A 24756-nucleotide genomic window follows, 5' to 3' on the forward strand; every position below is an offset into this window, starting at 1 on the left:
CCGGGGCCCCAGCGGAGGGCGGACGCCCCGCTCTGCATCTGGGTCTGGCCAGGTGGGCGCCCTCCTCAGGCAGGAGATTTGACCCTGCAGTGGGTGTGGCACTCCCCTGTGTCTCAAGCCTGGGGACTCAGGGAAGAGAGTCCTCGAGGTCCACAGCTCCCCCCCCCGCCCCACACCGGTCCTGCTGGCCCGCCCACACCCGGAGCTCTGCACGCGGGTCCTGTTTGGGGCTGAATTGGCATCAGCGGAGCCCTAGGCTGGGTGCTGTCCGGCCCACACCCACACGTGCTCTTGCGGACCCTGCAGCCGGGCCCACTGTGGCAGTGCCCTGCAGAGTGGCCAGGGTTTTCATGAGCCCCTGGTCTGTCCCCTGCTGGGCTTTCCACTACATCCCACCGAGAAGTCCCGGTCAGGTTTGTGGCTCAGGACGCCACCCCGGGGTGGAGCTGTTTGACCGCACACTGGCCTCCTGCGCCACTGTGCCGGAGCTGGGCCTGGCCTGCGTCCCCGCAGTGCCACCTCTGTTTCTGTGCCTGGTGTGCTGCCATCGCCACGTTCCCGGGGCTCCTGTGACAGCGGCGACCTCGCTCCGCTGTGGACATGGCGGGACATCAGTCAGTCAAGATGAACAGCTTTGCTGTTTGGCTCTGGACCCGCCCATTCCAGCAGAGCTGGGGGTGGCCGGGGGCCTCCGCGACCGGTGCTCCTGCGGTGCTCTGGGTGCTAAGAGTCTCCTCCTCTCAATGCCTGCCTTTTAACAGCCAGCCCGGTAATGGAGGAGGAGGCTCGGTTCGTGGGTGTTTCATCACACAGTTAATGCAAGTGTCTGCGATGTGCCGATGACACTAAGTACGGAGCCCCAGTGCTTTTCCCGTGGGGAAGTGACGTGGCTGTGCTCACCCTGACCCATCGTTCTCAGAGGTCTTTTGAAGGTTCTTGATGTCATGGAGGGTCGGGCTGTGTGTCTACACGGAGGGTCGGGCCGTGCGCCCACGCGGAGGGTCGGGGCTGAGCATTAAAAATGCTTTTTGGAGGGGCGCCTGGGGGGCTCAGTCACTTAAGCCTCCACCTTCAGCTCGGGTCATGATCTCACAGATTGTGGTTCGAGCCCCATGCCGGGCTCTGTGCTGGCAGCTCAGAGCCTGGAGCTGCTTCCTGTTCTGTGTCTCCCACTCTCTCTGCTCCCGGCCCCAGTTGTGTCCATGTCCTGGTTACAGTATCTTTTTGCGGTTTTGTCAGATGTTACCATCGAGGGAAGTGGGGGAGCCTACCAGATCCCTCTCTGCTGTTCCTTATGAATCACAGTTATGTCAAAATTAAAAGTTTAATTGAAACAATGTTTTTTATTCATTCATGTATTTATCTTTTTCTAACTTAAGTCCAAGTTAGTTAACATACAGTGTAGTAACGACTTCAGGAATAGAACCCAGTGCTCCTCCCAGCCAGGGTCCCCCTTGACGCCTGTCACCCAGTTGGCCCATGCCCTGCCGGTAGCCGTAGTTTGTTCTCTGGATTTAAGAGTCTCTTATGGTGTGTGATTGAAACAAGCCTCTAGGCAGCTCTCTTGCGGCGTAGCGACGCCCGGTAAGTGCGCATGTTTACCGTGGACAGTCTGAGAAGTCCTGACGCGTGGGCACCTCGTGAGGCGGCGCCTGCTCAAGCCTGAACAGAACGCCATCCCCAAACGTTTCCTCGGCCCTCCCCCGTGCTCCCCCCTCCTTGTTCCCTCCCGGCCTCCCCCTGCCCCCATCCCCACGCTAATGCTGTCTGCTTTCTGTCATTACAGATCAGTTTAAACTTCCTACAAAAAGAGGAAGGGCACATAACCAAGGATGGCTGTGAGGACCCTAATCCTGCCCTGGGGAAGGCCAAACGCCCAGATTGCTGAGTCTCGCAAAGCACAACAATGGGAGCTTCTAGAAAGTCCTGTCAGCAGCCAGATGATGCTTTAGGAGGGTGCCGTGCACTGAGTTGTGCCCCCCAATTCCTAAGTTGGGTCCTCACCCCAGTGTGGCTGCATATGGAGGTGCGACCTCTAGGCAGGGACTCAGTTATGAGGCCGTCAGGGTGGGGTCCTGTTACCACAGGACTCGTGTCCTCAAGAGAAGACCTGTCAGGAGGTCCTGTGCTCTCTGCCATGTGCGGGTACAGGGAGAGGCGGCCATGGGGAAGCCAGGAAGCAGGTCTCACCGGGAACCGAGCATGTGGGCACCTTGACCTGGGGCTTCCGGCTCCAGACCCGTGGGAAAGAAATGCCGTGGTGCCCGGTCTGTGGTGTTCCGGTCCGGCAGCCTGAGCCCCCCCGAGGCGGAGGGTGGTGTGGACGTGTGGTCGTTGGGTGTTTCGGCCACCCTTCGTGGAGGGCAGGGAGGAGCTGAGGGCAGGCGGCCCCTCCAGGCTGTCAGGCAGCCGGCTGCGAAAGCGAGGGGGCTTCTGCCCAGGCTTGTGCCGGGCGCCGCAGGACAGGGAGAGCTCTGTGCCCACACGCCGAATCTTAGAGTTTACGGAGAGGTTGTAAGTGGCTCAGGCCCTGTGCCGTCCCGGTGTCTCAGCACATCACTGTCAAGGCCGTGTGCTGGGGGCGGCCTCGGAGACGGGAGGGAAGCAGAGAGCATATTCCAAGGACGGGCTGGGGGGAGGGGTGCGGAGCCTCTGAGTGCCTGGGTCCAGGTCCCAGGTCCACCAGAGGTCACATCCTGACCTCCTGATGATTCCCTCCGTCAGCTGGATCTTCGAAGTCCCCAACTCTGGGTCGCTGGACCTCCATCTCCACGTGGTGCCTGCCTTTCAGCAGACTGCGCTAGGTTCTGGGTGGTGTGAGGGCATGTGAGGGCACAGCAGAGCCCACGAGAGCGGCGGGCCCTGCCCAGGAGTCCCAGGGAATGCTGGCTCCATTCTCTTGGTCTTAGCAAGTCACAGGCCTGCCAGAGGGAAGGGGGCCTGGGCACAGGTGGGAGATGCTGCAGGTGCGTAATTGTAGGCAGCTACCTCCCCACCCTGGGCACTGGACCTCCCCTCCCCCTTGTATATTGAATCTACCCTCCCCACTGTGCACTATATCTCCCCTCCCATTCCCTGTGCACAGGATCTCACCTTCCTTGTACACTGGATCTCCCCTACCCCTTGTGCACTGGAGCTCCCTCCCCGCCATGTACTGGATCACCCCTCCCATTCCCTGTGCACTGGGTCTCCCCCTGCCCCATGCTTTGGACCTGACCCCCTTTGCCTAGTCATAACTCCTGTACTGGCCTCTCCATCTTCTAGATCATTCCGCTGGAGGTAAACATGCTGTGAACTCCCCTGTGCCTAAAACAGCAGCCAGCTCACCAGCCGTCTTGACCTGAGGTCCCACCCATCTCCCTTCCACAGACGTCCTGAAGGAGCTGTCTCTGTTCACTTCGTGGTTCCCCTCCCACCACCTCTCCACCCCCTGCCTCCCCAGCAGCCCACCCGGACCACACGGGACCACACCGGGGCCACATCCTGGAGCTGGTTGCTGTCCTCGTCTGTATGACCACTTCCTTCCATAGTGTCCATGGCACCACATCCTGGCTTCCGTCCTGTCTCCTGGGGTCCTTGCCCAGCTCCTTTACCTCCTTCCACATAGGGGCGCATCCCTGCACCCACCGGCTCCCCAGCCCTGACCTCTGCCCAGGGCACTGACCTCCCTGACACCGCTGCTCGCTCGGCCCCTCTGCCCACCGCTCGGTGAGCCTGTTTCTCACCTCCCGGCCTTCCCGTCTCCATTCATGTGCCTGCTCGGGCCACACCTGGAAATCACCTCTGCCATCAGTGCGTTCCCAGGACACAGCCTCGGTCATGGCAGCGCTATCCCCCTTGGCCCAGGGTGGGAGCAGCCAGTGTCCACTTGCGGCCGTGGGTAGACCCATTGTGCCCATCCAGACAACGAGATGTGATTCAGCCTTAAGAAGGAAGGGCATTCTGACACCTGCTATGACACGGTCAGCCTTGGGGACACTGTGCTCGTGAAAGGAACCAGTGACAGAGAAACAAGTCCCTGCATGATGCCACTTAAATGAGGTGCTCAGAGTAGCCCAAATCGTAGAGACGGATGGTGGGCACGAGGGGCGGGAGTAGGGGTAAGTGTTCCGTGGGCACAGAGGTCCAGGTTCACAGGAAGGAGTTCCAGGACGGACGATGGAGGAGGCACAGCGGCGTGAACGCACCAAATACCGCTGACTGTGCCCTTGGGGCTGATGGTCAAGGTGCTGGAGCTTATGTGACATGCAGGTTAGTACGACTTACAGGAATGAGAAGAAAGTGTTCCTGACGCCTCCCTCATTCCCGGCCGCCTCCATCCCTCTCTGTCTCTGGGTTATTGCCAGGGTCCCTGACCCGTCTCCCCGCTGTACCCTTGCCCTCACCCCACTCTGGGCCGTTCTCAACACAGCAGCGGGAACCAGGCTTCAAATACACAACTCCATGTTGCCCCTCTGCCCGGAAGCCCCCGTGACCCCCATCTGAGGGCAAAGCCTGAGGCCTCCCAGGGCCAGGAGCCCCGCTGACCTCCGTCCCACTCCCCCCACAGGGCTTCTGGCTGCTTCTCAGATGCACCTCGGGACCAGGCAACAGGTGGCTCTTGCCTCAGCTTTTCCTTTAAGCACCACCTTAGGGGACATCTGTTTTCAATCTGGTCCCGTGGTTCTCAAACCGCTGGCCCTTTAGGGGGCACATGGCAATCCCTGAGGACTTTTTTGGCTTTCACAGCTTGGACAGAAAATGTCCTGACATCTCGTGGGTAGCGGCCAGCGTGCTGTCGCCACCCCGCAGGACCACAGGGCAGCCCCTTTAAGGAGGAATTACGGCCTCAAACGCCAGCACTACTGGGGTGAGAAGCCCTGCTGTGTCCTCCCTGTGTCTCCCGTCCTCCCCCACGTCCTGCTGCCCGGTCCCTGGTCCCTGGTGACTGTCCCCGGGCAGCAGGGTGCTCAGAGGCCGTCCTTGAGTTGGGTTTGGCCATCTCTTCTGGCCCTGTGTTCTTGGTGACCGTGGCTGCAGACGCACTGGGGTAGGAAGTAATTTCTGGAAACCCCCTCGATTCCTGCCCTCCCCCCCCTCCCCCGAGTGACACGGAGGCATTCTCGATTCCAGCGCAGGGCGATGGGACAGGAGCCTCGGGAGCCCTGGGGCAGTGGGCAGCGGACCCGTGCGTGAGTGCCCCGGGCCGTGCACCCTCGCTCTTTCCCCCGCCGAGGGGCTGAGCGCTGGGAGGAGGCTGTTCGGATCCCCCAGGAGGCCCGTGGGGCGGCTCCAGAGCGTGCTAACCCTGGATGGAGGCGATGGAGGAGGGCCCGGGGGTCAGGCGGCTAACACGGGCTTCCCTGTGCACTGTCACCTGCCCTTGGCAAGAGCACAGTGATTGGTTCAGTAGTTTTCACGAGACGTCGGGTGCTGCGTGTGAATTCCTCTCTCACTAGTCCTTCACATCCGGACGGACGAAAACCCTGTGCTTCCTGGGTCCCTCCTGGCTGGGGGTGTGCCCGCCGTGCACTCGGGAAGCAGGGTGTCAGGCACCTGCAGGCGGGCGCCTTTGCCGGCACCGGCTACAACAAAGCAGGACTTTCAGGCTGGTTGGGGGGCGCTGAGTCACTGCGCTGGGCACAGTGCCCCCGGGGCGTGGGCACAGGGCTTCACGTGGAGTCCGCCGCACCCCGCCTCCTGCCGCCCCGGTCTTGGCCAGAGCGTCTGTAGCCGAGTGAGGTTGGCTTCGCGGTGGGAGGGCCAGAGAGGTCAGGAAGGCTGGTCTTACTCTGGGCGTGGGAGAGGTTTCCTGGTCTTCCGCTGGCCGGGTGTCTGCACGGCACCCACTCTGTGCGGCCATGGCTCCTGCTGGCAGAGCTAGGTCACCAGACCTGAAGCAGTGCAGTCAGTGTGGCCACGTCTGTGGCCTAGCACATGACTGTCCCCGGGACCCCCAGGCCCCTCTGTCCCGGGACTGTGAACCGGAAAGCTTCCCTGTGTTAGAAAGACTGTGTCCGGGTGGCCAGGACTCCGGTGCCCAGAGCCGGAGCCATTGTAACCCGTGCATGGTCGGTCGTGGTGCTCGGCATGCGGTCAGCGCCCTGTGAAGGGAAGCCCAGCAGCCAGAGGGCTGCCATGTGACTCGAGTCACAAGCCGCCACCATCCCCCGTTTAACTGGTAACAAGAAGGTGTCGTCTGCTCTGGGTCCAGGAGGAGGACTGCTGGGGTGCGGTGCGCTGCGACCGCATGTGCCAGAGCTCGTGAGGACCTTGGGGCACGGGGCGAAGAGCCGTGAAGGCCGCAGGTGGGGGCTGAGGTCGCTAGTAAGCTGACTTTGAAGTAGCACGATGGTTCCACAAGGTGGCCACAGGGCCCTTCTTGGGGGAGACAGGGCCGCAAGAGGGTCAGAGAGCTACTGTCCTTTGGACCCAGCCAAAGGGACAGCCCTGCTGACCCCTTGACTTTAGCCAGTGTGACTCATGCTGGAATCTGTCTTCTAGAACTGCAAAGTCGGGACCTTCGTTGTTTGAAGCCACTGAGTTTGTGGTGATTTGTTGCAGCAGCCATGGGAACGCAATGCCTGCCTCCTGGGGACGTGCCCACGCGGCCAGGGGACACGTGAGGGCGTTTGTGAAGGTCTGCCTACACAGCAAAGCCCTGGAAGAATCGGGTGCCCCTTGTGGAGTGTGGCTGGATCCCCCAGGGGGAGGAGGGGGACTCTACACAAGGGCAGGTGCCGGATATCAACTCGGTGAAGGGCAGAGCTCACAGATGTGACAAATCAGGAGCCAATCTCAAAATATTGCATATGCATGATGTCCTTTTTATAGAGTTAAAAGCAACCAAAAATACATTTACGACCACATATGGCAACCAAGCTGCATTAAAGGGGCCGTATGAATTAGGGTCCAGGGTGCAGGTGGCTTTGTGAGGAGGGGCCGTGGGGAGTGGATGTGGGCCGTGGGGAGTGGCTGGGGGTCACAGGGAATGGACGGGGGCCGTGGGGCGTGGACGGGGGTCACAGGGAGTGGACGGGGGCCGTGCAGCGTGGACGGGGGTCACAGGGAGTGGACGGGGGCTGCGCGGAGTGGATGGGGGTCACAGGGAGTGGACGGGGGCCGTGCGGCGTGGATGTGGGTTATTTATGGCAGGCCTCTCCCTTCGTGTCAGATCATGTCAGATGGTGGGCTCATGAGTGCTCATAGCACCATTTAAAATAACTACTGAAAAAAAAATCAGTAGAATAAAATAACTACTGAGGATTTGACTTGTTCACCCAGGAGATGGCCGTCTGCCGGGCCTGCCTCCCCCAGAGAGTCCTCAGTCCAGGAGTTAAATTAGTGTTGTCAGTAGCGTTGTGTGTGACACAGGCCACTTCACACACAGTCGGATTGTTCTGTAATTAGCCAGGGGAAGGCAGGAGCTGCAGGGGCAGGGGGAGGGAGGGGGTCTGTGCGGTGGGGCGGGCAGGTCCGGCTGCCTTCTGACAGCCTGCATTCGGTGGCTCAGCCTGTGCGAACCGAGATCGTGAGAACGTGAGATCGATCTCGTGCTTAATGAGATGTCCTGGCGGGGGTGGGGGTGGGGGTGAGGAGTCTGCTTCTTTCCAAGATGGGAGCCAAAGACCCCGTGTGTCTTGCTTGGATCTGGAAACGGATAGCAGCCTTCTCTTTTCTTGGAGCTCCAGACCGATCCGATTTGGACAAGTTTATCTGCATTTCTGCAAATTCCTTATAGCCGAGGTGTGTGGTGCCCGATTCCGGCTGGGCTCCCGCAGGCAGAGCTGAGCTTCTGACGTGGTGTCAGCCGAGACCCTGGGTCTGGGAGGGGGTGGGGGCAGGGGGTGGGCAGGGAATTCAGAGAACATGTTTCCCTTGAGAATGTTTCCCTTGAGTCATGTGAAGAATTACGGGGAGGGGAGAAGGTGCAAGGATGTGAGTCGTGAAGTTTATTTGTCTCAGACAAGCGCGTGAGGCGAGGGTCAGTGAGGTGAGTGCGATGTCCTTGTTGAGGCCCCGCCGCTGTAAGGGGTGAATTTGTTCCTGATTTGCTGGTAAACACTCGTTTATCCTCTTTCCTAAGCTGACAGAGGGAAGCCTCAAGGAAAGAAAATAAAGTGGCGTCAATGTGCTTTCCTTGAGAGTCCCGCTTGGTTTGGAATTTCTGGTCCATGTTTCATGCTTATTTTGTTTCTACTGTGGAATTTACTTAGGCGTCGGATTCGGTCTGGCCAGAAGGAGCTTCCTCGGCGCTGCTTCCTTAGGGGTGACGGTCAAGTTCCTCGCAGTGCGTTTGAGTGTGTGCAGCCAGCTGGCGGTCCGGGGCTGGTCCTTGGGATGCCTTAGCCCCCGGGACCTGCTGTTGCCCCCAGAGGATTGTTATTAGCAGTTTCGGATTAAGGCGTGAGGCAGGTAATGCGCAGTTAGCCACGTGAAAGCCAACAGTTCCGCAGCACTCGGCGCGTTCACACCGCTGCACGTCCATACCGCCTCTCTGGGCCCGCAGCGCTTGCATCACCCGAGAAGGAGGCCCCTGCGTGGGAAGCGGCCCCTCCTGTGCTCCCCTGGCCCCGGCGCCTGGCCACCAGCCACCCATCTGTGAGGAGCAGCACTTCAAGTGCACAAGGAGCCACCTAGACGATTAAATTTGGCTTTATGATGACTCATCGCTCCCAGCATATTTATGAGGGATGAAGGTGAACAGCCCAGTGGGGGTGGCATGTGGGGCCGGCCCTGACCCTGCAGCGCCACACCTTGGCTGTGTGACCTTGACCAGAGGCCTGGCCTCTCAGTGCCTCAGGTTTCTGCCTGCCACATGAGGCTGGTAATAGCACCCCACACAGGGCCGTGGCGGGGACGAGAGAGTGCTCGTGGAGCAGGTGGAGCCCGGCCCTCCGCAGATGCCCAGCAAGTTCAGCAGGGGCATGAGGGTGAGCTGCGGGGACCGTTGCGCCTGCTGTAACCATGTGGGGACCAGTGAGCTACAAGACAGTGCAGTGGTCTGAGCTCACCGGAGCGCTGAGGTCACAGGGGTGGCAGCCTGCGGTCCCATGTTCCAGTCCCCGGGCCCCGTGAAGACGACGGGTTTCCGTCCCTCGCCGCCGGTGGGCCTGCCTGAGTCATGGCGGCCCCTGAAGCAGGCGCTCTCTCTGGCTGGGGGCAGCACAGGGCGTCGGAGATGCGAAGCACAGGGGATTCCACGTGCCGTCACCACTCCGGCGGGAGGGCCATGTGCCAGGGCGCCTGTGGGGACGTAGGACTGGCCAGGCTCTCAGGACCTCCAGGCAGAGACCCAGCCGGGCCGTCACCTGGAGCCCAGCCCCTGAGCCTCCGAGGGGGGCATCCCCCTGCCAGTGGGGCAGACATCTGGCCAAGGAGCGGAGAGCTGCCCAGTGGGTTTTCCACCTGAGCTACTGACAGGCTGGCAGTGGTGTGTGTCCCATGGCCCTGAGGCTTACTATGCGGGGCACCAGGTGGACTGAACTCGTGAGGGGACCAGCCCTCTGGGGAGAGGAGAGGCAGGACTCCGGCACTATGTCCCCCTTGGCGGGACATGGCGGAGCAGGTGTTTAATGGGGACAGTTTGGGAGAATGAGAAAGTTCTGGAGTGGAGGCTGGAGGCTGGGGACGATTACCCGACAGTGGGAATGTGCCCAATGCCGCAGAGCCGTGCACGGAAGAATGGTGAACGGCGAGTTTTTGTACTATATGTGTCCACCACAATAAAGAAATGATAATTGACCTCCTAAGACAGAATTGATCTAAGTCCCATGGTGTGTCTTGGGGACAGTAACCTATGTAGGAGTGGACATGACAGCAAGGCCCACAGTGGAGTGTCCATGGCGTGAGGGTCACCGCGCAGATGTGTGACATGCAGGAGGGTCTCACACCGAGCAGATGCGTCTGACATGCGTGGGCGTGGGCTGCAGAGCCCAGGCGTGTTGAAACCCCAGAGCAGCCAGGAAGACGTGGAAATAGCTAGTGAGCTGTCACGGGGGCTGAAATGGGAACGGCAGACGTGCTCTCAGTGCTGGAGGAGGCGGGAGGGAGGAAGGACGGGGCTCTGGGGCCAGTCCCGTGGGGCCTTACTGAGGAGGGTGCTCCGTTCAGCAAGGCAGGTGGCCATGGCTGGTCACAGCACCTCCCGCAGCACCCACTCAGGGCCCTGCTCTGCTCCTGCCCCCAGGGGTAGGGAGGACCCATCTCGGGCGGCCTGCATCACAGGGTGGCCACTCCATCGGCACTGGGATGCTGGGACACAGTGTCCACTTCAGGGACCGTGGAAATGACTCGGTGGCTCCCTGCCCTCACCTGCCAGGCTCCAGGAGGGCAGAGCACCTTCAGCAGGTGGAGACAGAGCCTGTCCTCATCGTCGGTACCCTGTGCCGGGCAGCCTTTCTCTGGGCGCTGGTTGGTCCCCAGGCAGGAGCATGGGGTCTCTCTTGCCATGTAGACCTGTGGGGGGGGCGCGGCAGATGGCATTGGCCCCATGAGGCCCTCCTATGGGCCGAGGGGTGAGCAGGGCAGAGGGGCGGGTCTGAGAAGAGACACCTCCCGGGTGGAGGAGGGTCCCTATTGGCCGAGAGCTGGTCTGGGCTGAGGTTTCTCAAGTCCACTGGAGCCTCCAACAGGCCTCACGGCCACAGCTGCACTCTCTCAGGCCCCACGTCTCTGTCCTCAGGAATCCGGTCGCCTCTGCGTGGCCCGAAGAGGGGGGCTAGCCGGGCCTGGACACCTGACACAGGCCAGGCGCTATGGCTTCGGCTCAGTGCCCCGGACTGCCCAGTCTCTGTCTGGGCTTCTGGAAATTTCTCTGAGGACAGGGTGGCTAGTCCCCCCGTGTCCTCTCAGGGGCCCACGGCCTTCCCTGCCCCCCAGAGGGAGGCCTCTGCCTTTTTCCTGGGGCGGCCCTCCCCTGTGAAGCGTCACCGCTGAGGAACCTGTGTCCCTGGTGCCGCGTGGACACGTGTTCCTTGGGGGTGGGGGACGTGATAGGCCTTATTTTCTTAGAAAGAGTTAAAATATAGTTTTTCTGATTGTCGTAGAAATCTCTAAAAAGCAACAGATGCTCCTAAAACAAGCTCCCACCCGAGGGAGCCGGAGCCGGAGCGGGAAAGGGGACGCGGGGTCGGCATCTGCTTCCTCCCGCTCTCTCGGCTTGCCCGCGAGTGTGCATCCCACGTGTGCTTCGTACAAGCCTCGTGTTCCCTGATCCCCTCAGTTCCCGGAAAACCGAGCCCCCTGCGTCTCCTCGCCGCCTCCCTCGCCCCCCCGACGGGCTGAGGTGCGGCCGACAGGGGCCCCGGGGTGGCCTCTGTGCGCGTGCTGGGGTCCCGGTGGTCTCCCCGTCTGGATCCAGGTGTCGGCGCAGCCGGCCGCTCCCGGAGCCCCGGAGGGAGGATCTGCCGGGCGGGGTCCTGAGCCTCTGGCAGCGGCGGCGAGCCTGGGCTGGCGGCCACGTCCCCCAGGGTCCACCTATACTGCCATGTGGCCTCCGTCTCTTCTCTTTAAGTTTTTAAAAAATGTGTTTATAAGCCGGCCAATGAATCTGCTTAGCTGAATGTGTTTCTGCAGAAATGTAAAACATGCTGGCAATAGTAATGTCATGTTACGAGCCTTAAAGACATTGTGAGGTCCCTGAAAATGGCTACAAGAGAAAAAAAATATGTTTACTTTGAGGGAGAGAGAGAGAGAGAGAGAGAGAGAGAGAGAGAATGTGCAGGAGAGGGGCAGAGAGAGGCGGAGAGAGTCCCAGGCCGCTGGGAACTCTCAGCACGCCGCCCGACACGGGGCTCAGACGAGAGCTGTGAGATGATGACCTGAGCAGAAATCAAGAGTCGGACACTTAACCGACTGAGTCCCCCAGGCATCTGTCTTTCTGCCTCTTAAGGGGCACCTGTCATTAGATTTGGGGCCTGCCCAGATCACCGGGGATCTCATTACTGTCACATCTGCAGAGACCCCTTTGCCACGTAAGGTCGTGTTGGCAGGTTCCAGGTGGGCCTGCCCTCTGGGGGCCACTGTCCAGCCCACCGCAGCCACCGTCGTGTGTGGGAGGGGAGAGGGTCTGCGGGGTGCGGTGGGTGTGGATTGGAGCCTGGAGGTGCTGGGCGCCCAGCAGGAGGCCCTGTCAGTCGGGGGGAGAGTGCACCTGGGTGTCCTTGCTGATCCTGGGCCAGAGTGTCGCCTCGGTGACTGTCAGGTTGGTGCTTGCAGTGCCCCCTCCCACTTTAGGGCTTTGTCACCTGTGGTTCGAGCTGCTGGAGCACCCCCAGCCCCCGCCGCAGGACAGACGGCCCCCCCCCCTGCAGGACAGATGCCCCCCCCGCCCCCGCCCTGCAGAACAGACGTATCCTAGGTGGGCAGTGGGCTCCCAGCTGTACTCACACACTGAGAAACAGAGAAATCCAGACGTGGAAACCGTGTCCGTCACGCGGCTGCCCGTGCCCGGTGTCCCCAGGGCGCACGAAGCCTTTGGCAGCTGCTTCCAGTCTTTCGGAAGGCACCTGGTTCTTCTCCCTGCCCCGTGAGGGTCGCAGGAAGCAGCCTGCAGTTTCTTTGGGGTCACAAGAGGCCGTGGAGCTCTAGTGGCTGAGGCCCCCTATGTGAGTGGACATCAAGGGCCTGGAAAAGATCAGGCAGTGTGCCTGAGGGGCTTTGGGGACAGGGGGGACCTCAGACAGGCTGGCCTCTCATTGCACGGAGGCTGGCCCTCCCTCACCCAGCCAGGCAGATGTGAGACACAGGTGGGCGCTGGGTGCTCCAGACCCATGGAGGCCACGCCTCTGGCTGGAGTGTGGACAGCCCTGGCCTGGTTGGCCCGTCTGGCTGTGGGTGTGAGTGGAGGCTGGCTCTGGGCACTGGGACCGTGGGAGGCTGGGGTAGATCGGGGGGAGGAGCCATGGTCTGAGGGAGGGGACAGGGCCGGTGTAAGAGCACCCAGGTCCCCAAAGGAGGGAGTCACTGGCCTGCGGGGTCTTCACGCCCAGCAGGAGACTGTAGCACAGGTACCGGAAACGGGGGTGGGGCATTGAGTGCGCGCCCCCCCCCAAACCTGGCAGGACCTCTCCTTTGCCCTCTGTACATAGTTTCACATGATAGGTCGCTTCCCTGTTTTGAGTGAAAGCATCCAGCTCCCTGTTCTCCGCTTCCCACCAGGTGTGTGTGTGTGTGTGTGTGTGTGTGTGTGTGTGTGTGTGTGTGTGTGTGTGTGTGTGTGTGTGTGTGTGTGTGTGTGTGTGTGTGTGTGTGGTCAGGGTGGTCTGGTCCCTGTCCTCGAGGGCTGCTCTCGATGGGACCCCTGGGCCTGGAGCTCTGAGACCTTCGGATAAACGCAGTCCCGCCTCGTTGCGTATTTCCCGGAGCGTGTTTCTCTGAATAAACTCCAGGCGTCCCCTGAGCAGGAAGGAGGCCGCTGGGTAGGTCTGAGGGCTCGGGGCTAAGGCCCTGCCGCCGGCCCAGCTCTCCAAGGAGCGCGAGGGCCGCCTCGCTGGCATGTGAGTGAGTCCCCGAGTCATTGTGCTCCTGTGGGCGTTAGGAGGGACCTTCAGGGGCACATTTTAAAAGCTTCTAATTTGCCTCTCCTGATTGGATCCATGTTTAATATGGTCATAATTGCCAGTTTTTATGTCTTGATGTCTAAAATTTACACTCAGGCTTTGAAGAGAATTTGTGGGAGGGGCCTGTGCGGTAAAGCAGGCGGGGCTTGCCGGGGGCTCACACGTCCTGTCTCAGCCTTGCCCCTGGGACGAGGCCTTGCAGGGGACAGCTCAGACCCAGGGAGCCTGCTGTGCCCACCTGACAGTGGCCGAGGGGTGTCCTTCCTCCTCCGGAGTCTCTGGGAAGCCAGAGCCCCCAGCGTCCTGTCCTGAGGAGTCCTGGGGCCGGGTGATGTGGCAGCCCTGTCAGCGGGGCCTCGGGGCCAGCCCGCCCAAGCGTGCAGCCTCCGGCCCCAGGACCCTTGCACAGCGGCCAGAACCCAGCGCTGCCTGTGCTCCCTGAGTCTGGGTGCTCCTCTGGAGGTGACCAGCCTACCCTGACCAATGCCCAGATCCTGGCATGCCCCTCCCCCGTGAGCCTGGGGCAGGTCCGGGGGCAGGTCCGGGGCAGGCATTAGGACAGGAAAGCAGATGGGAGAGGTGAGGGGAGACCCAAGGCTGGGGAGGGGGAAAGACAAGGGCCATGGGGGAGGGGTGGGCCGGGGGGGGCAGACTGGGGAGGAGGCCAAAGCAATAGGAAGGCTTTGGGGGGAGAGCCGCCCCAGGGGAAATGGGGGAGTGTCAGTGCATGTATGGGGGGGACTCACAGGTCAGCGTGGGCGAAGGTTCCAGGAGGTGGGGCCAACCTCCTCCTGCAGGTGGGCAGAGCTTTGCAGTCCCTCCTGTCCACTCCGAAGAGAGCCTTCCAGGTCCCTGCATCCTGTGTAGACGCCCTCCATCAGAGAGCCTTCCCGGGTCCCTGCATCCTGTGTAGATGCCCTCCGTCAGAGAGCCTTCTGGGTCCCTGCATCCTGTGTACACGTCCTCCATCAGAGAGCCTTCCTGGGTCCCTGCATGCTGTGTAGACACCCTGCATCACAGAGCCTTCCCGGGTCCCTGCATGCTGTGTAGACATCCTCCATCACAGAGCCTTCTGGGTCCCTGCATGCTGTGTAGATATCCTCCATCACAGAGCCTTCTGGGTCCCTGCATGCTGTGTAGATGCCCTCCATCACAGAGCCTTCTGGGTCCCTGCATGCTGTGTAAACGTCCAGCCTTTCCCACTAGTGGACAGCTGTGTCCTCCAGATGCACCAGGAACTGGCTGGTGGCCAGCGAGGACTTGTAAGCTCCCCAGAGACCTGTGGCTTCAGTTTCTATTCAGATAGGACTGGACCCCGGGCAGCTGCTCTGGAGGACAGATCGGGTCCCCCAGGGTCGTTGGAGGACAGCGTGATGGACTGGGAGCACGTGGTGAGGTGGGCATGGCCTCTTGGAGGAGGTTGGAGGGGCAGAAATAGACATGTGGGGTCAGGAACACACGGGGAGCCACTCCCTGCTGGCTCCGGCCAGGGGTGAGAACGCCCCCTACACAGTGTTTATGGGGCGCATCGTACATCTGTTGCAGAGACCCCAAAGCCCCCTTTGCAAGCTTGAGACCCTCCGACAGCCGGGTCCTGACTCCTTCCTGAGGAGCCAGAGGGGGGGCCCTCGTGAGCAAGGAGCTGGGGGCCCTTTGTTTGTGGGGCGATGCGGGGAGCAGTGTGTCCTTAGGGAGGCAGGAGGTCAGAGGCCACGTCCCTGTTGGGAGAGCTCAGCTGCAGCTGGTGGGCACCCCCTCTGTCCCCAGTAACGGAGGGCTGGGTCCTTGCCAGGTCAGGGCCACGGGTGATCCTGGCACTGCGGGGCACCACATTGTTGCCGAACTCGGAGCCTGCAGCCCCTGGGCCTGGCCTGGCCCCTGGGACCTGCCATTTCTGCTGCAGTGGTCGGTGGAGTCAAGGTGAGATCTGGTGCCGTGCCACGTGGTGGGCACGTCAGGGTTTCCTGTCTAGGTTTGCTATGCCGACCCCGAACACTGGGCAGGAGAGCGTCGCAAGTCAGACCTGCCCTGGGGCGCCGGGGGGCTCCGTTGGTGGAGCGTCCGACCTCGGCTCAGGTCATGATCTCACCGTTTGTGAGTCTGAGCCCCACGTCGGGCTCTGCGCTGACAGCTCAGAGCCTGGAGCCTGCTTCCGATTCTGCGTCTCCCTCTCTCTCTGCCCCTGCCCCACTTGTGCTCTGTCTCTCTCTCTTTCAAAAATAAAGAAAGGTAAAAAGAAAAAAAAAGTTTAAAAAACCTCTCGGGCCCATCCTGTCTGTCATCGATGGTCCAGCGTCTCATCTACACATCTCAAATCAACACTTACCTGTTTGGAAGAGAGACGCGATCAGGTCGCCGCCGAGCTCCTGGGAAGGAGACGTGTGACCGTGTGACCATGGGAGGGGCAGCAGGAAGGGAGTGTGCGCAGCCACGCCGACCCCACAGGAGGGAGGCCTCTGAGACTGCGGGCCGGCCAGAAGACCTGGGGCAGGGGAGGGGCAGCCACGGAGACCCGCACGGACGGGATGGCTTCCCCGTGGCTGGGGCCCCCCGGGAATTGTGAGACGGGTGGCGAAGGGGGGAGTATTGGTGAAAGGACAGCAGGTGGTGTGTTGGCTTCAGAAACATGTAAAAGCTGTCACAGCACCTCACGCCCGGGAAGACGGCCCTCCGAGCCGCAGACGTCACAGGCCGTGGCGAGGACGCGGGGAACCGGGAGCCCGGGCACCGCCGGCGGGGACGTGACATGGTGCGGCCGCCGTGCAAACTGGCGGTTCCCCAGAAAGTCCCATAGAGACCCCTCCGGTCCGGGAAGCCCACGTCGGGCCTGGCCGCGACCGCAGGGGAGCCGAGGGCAGGGCGCCCGGTCCCAGCGGCACCGCTCCCGGCAGCTGGGAGGTGCATGGGAGCCCGGGGCCCGTTGCCAACCAGTGGGTGAGAAAACACGGCCACCCAACACGACGGAGCGCTCCTCCCTCCAACACTGCCACCTGCCACCCACGGATGAGCCCGGAGGACCCTGTGCTCAGGGAAATAAGTCACGGGGGCCACGCACCGGACGACTCCACTCCGGAGGCCCGTGGAGGACTCAGGTCACAGGGACAGAAGGTGGGTGGTGGGGCCAGAGCCTGGGGGCGGGGGAGTCGGGGAGCTGGTGTTCAATGGGTGTTGGGAGTTTCAGACTCACAAGGGGGGCGTCCTGGGGCTGGAGGGTGGGGACGGCTGCACGGCACTGTGAATGTGCCTGATGCCACTGAGCTGGACACAGAAACAGTGACCATGGTGAATTTTATATTTGTGGTGGTTTTTTTAGTGTGTTCACTTATTTTAATGTTTATGTCTTTTAACACGACAAAATGCACAGTGAGCAATGCTGCCACACCCGATCACAGATCCCTCAGAGAAGGAGGGTCTCTGCAGGGAAGGGCGGACGAGGCCTCCGTCAGGGTGGGGTCGGTGGCACACAGACCCAGGGTGAGGGCGCCCAGGCAGGGGTGGCCCCGTGGTGGCCCCCGGGCCGGCCTATGACTTACATTTCCTGAACCACAGGACGACTGGGGGCCACACATGTACCTGCATTCTAGCCACCAGGAGGGAGGAGGGGGAAGGCGGGCTCCTCCCATCCTGTGTCCCACTGGCCAGAGCTGAGTCTCAAGGCCACGTCTAACTGCCAGGGAGGCTGGGAAGTGTGGTTTCAACTCCAGGGACCCTCATGAGCAGATGAAACTGGAGTGCTTTGCTCCGGGAAGAAGGGGAGAATGGGTGTAGGGTCCAGTACAGACCCTTGTAGACACAGGCAGGGATTAGTAAAGGAAACTAGAGACTGGTGAACAAGTGAGGAGCACGTTCAGCCTCACCAACGTCAGAGGAGTAGGAGACAAGACACGGAATATCACCTGTGCCCACGGACCGTCCACCCCTGGCCCTTCCCGCTCGGGCGGGGTGCTGGCCCGCCCTGACCGCGCCCCAGGCTCCTACATGGGCTTCTGGCCGGGGCTGGCGGGGAGGGGGCCAGGGCCTCAGTGCCCCCCGTCCGGGTCTGTCATGTCCCCAGCTTCCCCTCCGAGTCCTCCCCGTGACTGCACCGCCTGCCGCTGTCCCTGCAGCCTGGGCCCCTGCGTACCCTGGTCCTGTCACGAGTGCCACCTCCGCGCAGTGTCGCAGCCCCTGCGTCTTAGGTTCTCTTGTGATTTGTTTTCCCTCGGTTGGTGCTTGACACAGCCATGATGTGCGGGGTCGTCCGGGTGTGGGGACGCAGGCCCTGCTCGGCCTGCTCGAGAGCCCTTGGGAACCCTGAATTTGGAACAGGTAAGAGGAGAGACTTGCTTCCACTCTTCTTCTGACTCTGCTGCTGGGGGTGCGCTCTGAGGAAATGCAAGGAGGGACAGGATCGAGGTGGTTTGTGCGGTTTTGTTCCTGGTGGCACAGCACCGGCACGGCCCCGCCTCTGGAAGCTCGTGAGTGGGGAGGGAGGTTGGAACAGCAGTGCTGGTGCTCAGCGACGCCGTCCAGGCACAGCGCGCGTGCGGCCCCGGAGCCGGTGAGACAGCGGCCGACTCCCGACCCCCAGCTGAGGTCATGATCTCACGGTCCCTGCGTTCGAGCCCGTGTTGGGCTCTGTGTGCTGTCAGTGGAGCCTGCTTGGGGTCCTCTCTCTCCCTCTCTCCCTGCCCCTCCCCTGCTTGCTCACACACGTGAGTGCTCTCCCAAAAATAAATAAATAAATGTTAAAGAAAAGAAACAGTGGGAAGTATGGCCCAATTTTTATTAAAAATCCGTAGATAGCATGTACATAGCATGTGCTTAGAACGCCACCGTCGTGTGCCTGGTGGGGCTCATCATGGACAGTTCTAATCTCTGTAGTTTCCTGTGTGTTAAAATTTTTTTTAATGTTAATTTTTTGAGAGAGAGAGAGAGAGTGAGTTCGAGCAAGGGGAGGGGCAGAGAGAGAGGGAGACCCAGAATCGGAAGCAGCTCCAGGCCCCAGGCTGTCAGCACAGAGCCCACGAACCGTGAGATCATGACCCGAGCCGAAGTCAGACGCTCAGCCGACGGAGCCCCCCAGGCGCCCCCATGGTTTCCTGTGTTTTTGAAGATAATTTTACCCAATCCCGTGTCCTATCTGTGAGAATCAGGAACAGTGTTGGCGGGGCCTCAGGCATTTCTCCATCACGCTGGGCAGGACCCGTCAGGGGCTGTCAGAGCTCTGAGGCAGAGCCAAGCTCCCCCGCGACAAAGGCGGGGCCACTCTCCAGAGACACGTGGCTGCGGGCGGCGGTGCTCAGGGCTCACACCCTCCGGAGGGGGGCCTCGCACCCCTGCTTCTCGTCCCAGCCCACCTCCTCGCCGCCAGCTGCCCCCAGAGGCCAGGGTCTGTGTTTGCTGACATCATCTCAGTGCTGCTGTGCGTGGGGGCCTGACGTGTGTCCTCAGGGGACCCCCGCAGCTGTGACGGCGCATCTGTGCGTCCCTCTGGGCCGGGCAGGGTGGCAGCCAGGCCTGGACGACTTTGGCGAGGCTGTGAGGCCGAGTCTGCCAGCGTTCAGGACGCAAAGGACAGACCCCTGAGGGGTCGGCGATTCTGGGACCAGACCCCGCAGCTGCCGCTGGGAGGAGGGCTGCTGCTGGCTCTGGCGCGGAGTAGGTGCATACTGGCAGGTGTCACGCTCTAATTGGCATGGAGTAGGTGCACACTGGCGGGCGCCGCGCCAAACCCTCCAGGTGAGTGAGGGGTCTCTGTCGCCTTTGTGTCTGTTGAGTTAGTTTTTTCCTCTAAAGTTGATTCGGCCATTCATTTGTTCACGAGTCTTGATCTTGCTTGTCTGGCGGCCCTGCGGCCTCTCCGGTGCGGGCCGTTCTGCTGGGCTCCCAGGCCGGGCCACCTGCTGCTCCGGGGTGACCTGGGGCCGCGCCGCCTCTGTCCCTGCCCGCCTCCCGCTCTTGCTGCCAGCGTTTGGTTCTACAAAACCAGCTTCCTCTTCTCTGGTAAAGGGGATTCCTTCCAGAAAGTTCCTTGTGGCAGCTCCTCAGAGTCCGAGGAGAGCAGGGCTCCATGCAGCTGACTTGTTTGCCGGCTTGTCCTCCACCCCCAGCGCCCCTGCGGGCCGGCCCCACGAGGAGCTCTGGGTGCGGATTCCGAGAGGGAAGCCAGGGATGATCTCCCGTGTGCCGGCCTCGCCCTGTCCATCCCCGTGTCCCTGTGTGAAAGGAGGGACCGTCCTTCACCCCTTCCTGCGGGTCCGTGGGCTCCCTCCCGGTGACGGCAGACGCGGAGATCCCGAGAACGGGTGACGAAGCCCCCGGCCCAGGGGTCTCCCCTCCTCTGATGCCAGGGAGACGGAGGGGCGGCCACCTGACTGCAGGACGTACGTGAAGGCTGATCTTGATCCTGAGAACATGCTCGGCTTGTCCCTCGAAGCTGCCCCGGCCACCCCTGCGGACTCCGCGTGAGCGCGGGTGCTCGGGGGTCGCACACGATTAAGGACGAGGAGCCAGCCCGTGTGGCCCTGAGTGAGCTGGTGCGGAGGGGGCGGAGCCGAAGCCGTCCTCAGGGAACTTGGCGGCGGGACGGCTGTTCACCAAGACTGTCCTGTGCCTGTGCCGTGTGGACCGACTGTGTGCCGGCGCTGTTGCGATAACTCAATCTGAAAGAAACTTCTAGCGCTCAGTCTCACAGTCACAGGAAGGGTTTTATTTATTTATTTATTTTAAAAATATTTTAATTGTTTACTCATTTACTTCTGAGAGAGCACAAGCAGGGGAGGGACAGAGAGAGGGAGACACAACCCGAAGCAGGCTCCAGGCTCTGAGCGGTCAGCACAGCGCCCGAGGCGGGGCTGAACCCACAGAACACGAGATCAGGACCTGAGCCAGAGTCAGACGCCCAACCGATTGAGCCCCCCAGGTGTCCCAGGAAAGGTTTTAAAATTCTGTTTATAGGGGCCCCTGGGTGACTCAGTCGGTTGATCTTCTGACATCAACTCAGGTCATGATCTCACAGTCCCTGGGTTTGAGCCCCGTGTCGGGCTCTCTGCTGTCACCTGGGAGCCTGCTTGGGATTCTCTCTCTTTCCCTGTCTCTCTGCTGCTCCTCTGCTTGCAGTCTCGCTCTAAAAAATTAAAATAAACGTTAAAAAGAAATAAAATTCTGTTTATCTATTTATTATTACAGAAGTGTGTGATAGGTGATCCACAGAGACGTTAGGGCATAAAAATATACTCCGTGCAGATAAAATCACGTGACGAAAATGGATGGACACCCAGGAGGCCGAGGAGCCGTGGGCCTGCGTGTCCGCCCGCGAGGAGACGTGACGTGGGCAGTCGGGTCGGGGGCCACGTGGGGGCCACGAGCTGCCGCGTCAGCAGGTGTCATGGGCTGGCGGCCCAGCCCCTGGGGCTGTGTGGACTTTCGCTCAAGAGTGTGTCCGACGGCTTGGGTTTTCTTGGTCGGGTGGGAGGAGAGGCCTGGGGGGGGCGCCTCAGGGCTGAGAATCCTTGTGGGCCCCCCCAATCTGGATAGAGTCTGGGTTTCTGGGGTTTCCTGTTTGTGGTAGGCGAGGCCGCTGGGAGCCGCGGGGTGGCTGGTCCTTGGTCCTCGGAGGCCGTGCCTGGAGCAGTCCCCGCACAGAGGTGCCCCCTGACCAGCGGCACGCGGCAGGACGGGGGGATTTGGGGTGCCTGCCACTCAAGCAGCCCACATCCCACGCCTCTCCTTGTGGGATGGCCCAGCAGCCGGGGGGGGGCGCCCGGGTTGTGGTGACCGTCTGCTCCCCTGGGCACCATCCCAGGAAGCCCCAGAGTCCACCGCTGACCAAGTGCAGACCCGCCCCGTGCAGGGAGAGCCCTCTGCTCAGAGACCCCAGCAGTGGCTCCCGGCTCCCACCCGTGGGGTGTCAGGGTGATGTGGGGGAGGCTGGGCAAACCCTACGGTTAATTGGCTTGGCTTCCGCTTGTCTCTGCTATTTCTTCTGGAAGCATCAGAATCTGTGGCTTGAATGGGAGCTCCGGGGATAGGTGGGTGTCGAGTGTGAGCTCTAGAAGGTGGCTGCTGTGGCCGGCCCCAGGGCACGGGGTCGAATGAGGGCACGGAGCCGGGTGACGAGGCGGCTGTGGGAGCTGGGGTGGGTGCCGCAGGGGTGTGCCCAGGTGCGGGGGTAGAGTGGGGGCACGTGGGTGCCATCCCTGCCGTCTCGGACCTCCCGGGTGATGGCACACACCAGCCTGCAGCCACACAGATCGGGGTGTAGCGTCCGTCTGGGAAAGCGGGGCAACGGGTGTGCGTGGTGCTTCCCGAGGACGCGTACTGGGCTCCCTGTGGGCGAGGGGGGGCGCGCCCTCAGAGCGTCCAGTAAGGGCCTCCCGGGAGTCGGGGAAGAGCATGGAGCAGAGCGAACGAGGGGAAAGCCACACGTGGAGAAACAGCAGCCGGGAATTTCCTCGAGTGGAGGGAAGACGAGGGTCCTCGGTGAAGGCAGACGGGTTCGGAGCAGGATAAACCAGACGGCGTCCCCGGAGACACAAGGCACAGGTGCAGCCCGTGGAGGTGAGAAACCAGAACGAAGAAAAGACGGCGTAGCTGTAAGGAAAGCGGAAGGCCTGGCAGACGTCTCCGGCGGCCCCCGGAGCAGTGACCACAGCCCAGAGCTCCATCCCCAGGGGGACGCCCCCCAGGGGCAGACGGAGCCGTGTCCAGGCCCACCGGGAGCGACCCGGTCAGACTGGTTATCACACGCACGGCGAGGAGAGAAGCGCTCGCAGGGAAGCCGGAGGGAGAGAAGAATCAGCATCGAGCCTGGGAATCGGTAAAATGCCGACAAGTGTCAGTAGGCATCCATCACGTAAGAAATCAAGTGCTGTTCTCCAGAGAAACGACACAGCCTCAGGTGCAAACTTGTATGTAATTGAAACTTCCCGAGTAGTCACATGAAGTATATGGCAGGGGAGACTGGGGGGCTCAGCTAAGCCTCCGACTTCCGCTCAGGTCACCATCTCACGGTTCCAGAGTTTGAGCCCCGCGTCGGGCTCTGTGCTGACAGCTCGGAGCCTGGAACCTGCTTCTGATTCTGTGTGTCCCTCGCTGCATCTGCTCGCATTCTGTCTCTCTCTCTCTCTCAAAAATAAACATTAAAAAATATGCAATAAAAATAAACAAGATTAATTCCAATAATACATTTTACTTAAACGAACAGATCTACGATGCTACTGTCTCAACATGTAATCAGCCTGCAGACTAGGAGGCCTGTACCCTCGCTAACGTCTGTGACGGTGGCCTGTTGCTCACACTGACGGCACGTCTCAACTCCGACTGGCCCCGTTCAGGGGCTCACCAGCCCCGTGTCGTCCTGTGGAGGGCAGGGACCTGGACGGCAGGAGCGGAGGGAGGGGCTCCCGGCTGTCCTCTGCCTGGGCAGCAGGTGATGGTGGCACAGCCCTGTGCCCAAGGGCTCACGCTGTGTAATTTTAGTCACTTTGTTCCGTGGAGGATTTGAAGGTTTGGTGTTGCGGTGCCGCCTGCACCCAGCCTGGGGTCGTGTCTCACCCCCAGGGCAGATCGGTACTCATGGCCACCAAGCCATGGCGTCATGTGGGGTTCAGAGGGTGGGGCACATGCTCTCCAGCTTGGGGGAGAGCCGGGCGGGTCCCCTGGGAGTCCCCAAGGTGACTGGCCCATGTGATTTGGGCCTTCTTAGGATTTACCGCCCTATTTGAGAGAGTTGCTTGACGTGAGTAGGAATGACTTAATTTAACATTTTCCTATAAAACGGGCAGTTGGGATGAGAGAAAGCCCTCGTCCTCAAAGCTTCAGGAGAGCCACGTGGCCTCGTCAGCCTGCCGCAGGGGGACAGGGACGCGGGTCCGGAGCCCTGGGCGAAGTGGGCAGCACCCAGCTCATGCTGCCGCACCTGCACAGCCTCATGCGGGGGCGAGCTGTGAAGGCACTTGGAACTGCATTTCATAGGCCACAGAGAAAGACAGACATTTCCCTGGAGAATTCTGTTCCGGAGGCTCAGAATCCTTCTGGGGGGATTGGGGCCTCTCTGCGCCCACTCCCCGGTCGAGGCCACTGAGTCCGCCGTGTGGGTTTATGTGGATGTGTTCTGAAGTTTAGGTTTGTGCCGTGGATACTTGGAGCACGTTTCCCTCTGAGCACACAGGGATCTGCTGGGAAGCACAGGCCGTGACCCGCATCCTCACAGGCCCTGACACAGGCCCTGACTGGTGTCCTCACAGGCCCTGACCCCAGGCCCTGACCCGCGTCCTCACAGGCCCTGACCCCAGGCCCTGACCCACATCCTCACAGGCCCTGACCCGTGTTCTCACAGGCCCTGACACAGGCCCTGACCCGTGTCCTCACAGGCCCTGACCCCAGGCCCTGACCCGCGTCCTCACAGGCCCTGACCCACATCCTCACAGGCCCTGACCCGTGTTCTCACAGGCCCTGACACAGGCCCTGACCCGCATCCTCACAGGCTCTGACCCCACAGTTAACTGGAGACACACGTTTTTGGAGAGATCTCTGCACAAGCTCTGGTTTTCTGTGTAATTGCACTCAGTGTCCCCATGGCGCTTTCCAGAGTGGAGGGGCTGAACCTACGGACAAGACAGACTCACATAGCGACTGTGCGTGTATCACGATTTTAAAGTAAAAGCGCTGTATTTTGCCACTCGGAATAAGCACTCTTGAAGACCTCTGAGGGGCCCAGGGTGCCGCTGCCAGAGCGCTCTGGGTCCAAGCAGGCACAGCCACACCCGCGGCTCTGCGGGGCCCTGCGGGGACCTGGCGTCCCACCGTCACGTGCCGGAGGGCGCTCCCCGCTCTGCAGGGTTGAGAAGCCCTGCTTGGGGCCAGTGGGCGGACTGAGGGTTCCTTATGCTCCCGGGTTCACGTGGGCAGAAGACCAGGAGGTTTGGGTTTGGGTTCTGGGAGATGTTTACTTTTCTGTTTACAGTTTTCAGAATTTCTGTACTTCTTACGATCAAAAATAATATTTAAAAAATCAGTTTGTATTCGATTTGCTCCATCAAGGCAAGGCCGCTCTCTAAGAAGGGTTCACATAAGCAGGAGTTTCTGGCTCACCTGTGGGCAGTTGGCCAGGCTGCTGGGCGGCCGTCCCCCAGCCTTCTGTCGTTGTGCTGGGTCGTTGAGAAGAGGGAGGCACGGCCCCCAGCGGGAGGGAGCCCTGAGCGCCAGCACCAAGGGGGTCTTCTGTCGCTGT

The 24756-nt window shown here is 61.2% G+C and overlaps 1 protein-coding gene and 1 non-coding gene across 2 annotated transcripts in view; both read left to right on the forward strand.

The window, feature by feature from the left end:
• The window catches only part of ZFYVE28 (zinc finger FYVE-type containing 28), a 99064-nt gene that overhangs the window by 13035 nt on the left and 61273 nt on the right, over window positions 1-24756 (forward strand). The gene's annotated exons all lie outside the window — the stretch shown is intronic.
• Window positions 11515-11637, forward strand: LOC115303764. The gene has a single exon (XR_003914228.1). It is a non-coding gene; the product is annotated as a small nucleolar RNA SNORA33 (small nucleolar RNA).

This window comes from Suricata suricatta, chromosome 1, assembly GCF_006229205.1.
Source record: "Suricata suricatta isolate VVHF042 chromosome 1, meerkat_22Aug2017_6uvM2_HiC, whole genome shotgun sequence".
Lineage (NCBI taxonomy): Eukaryota > Metazoa > Chordata > Mammalia > Carnivora > Herpestidae > Suricata > Suricata suricatta.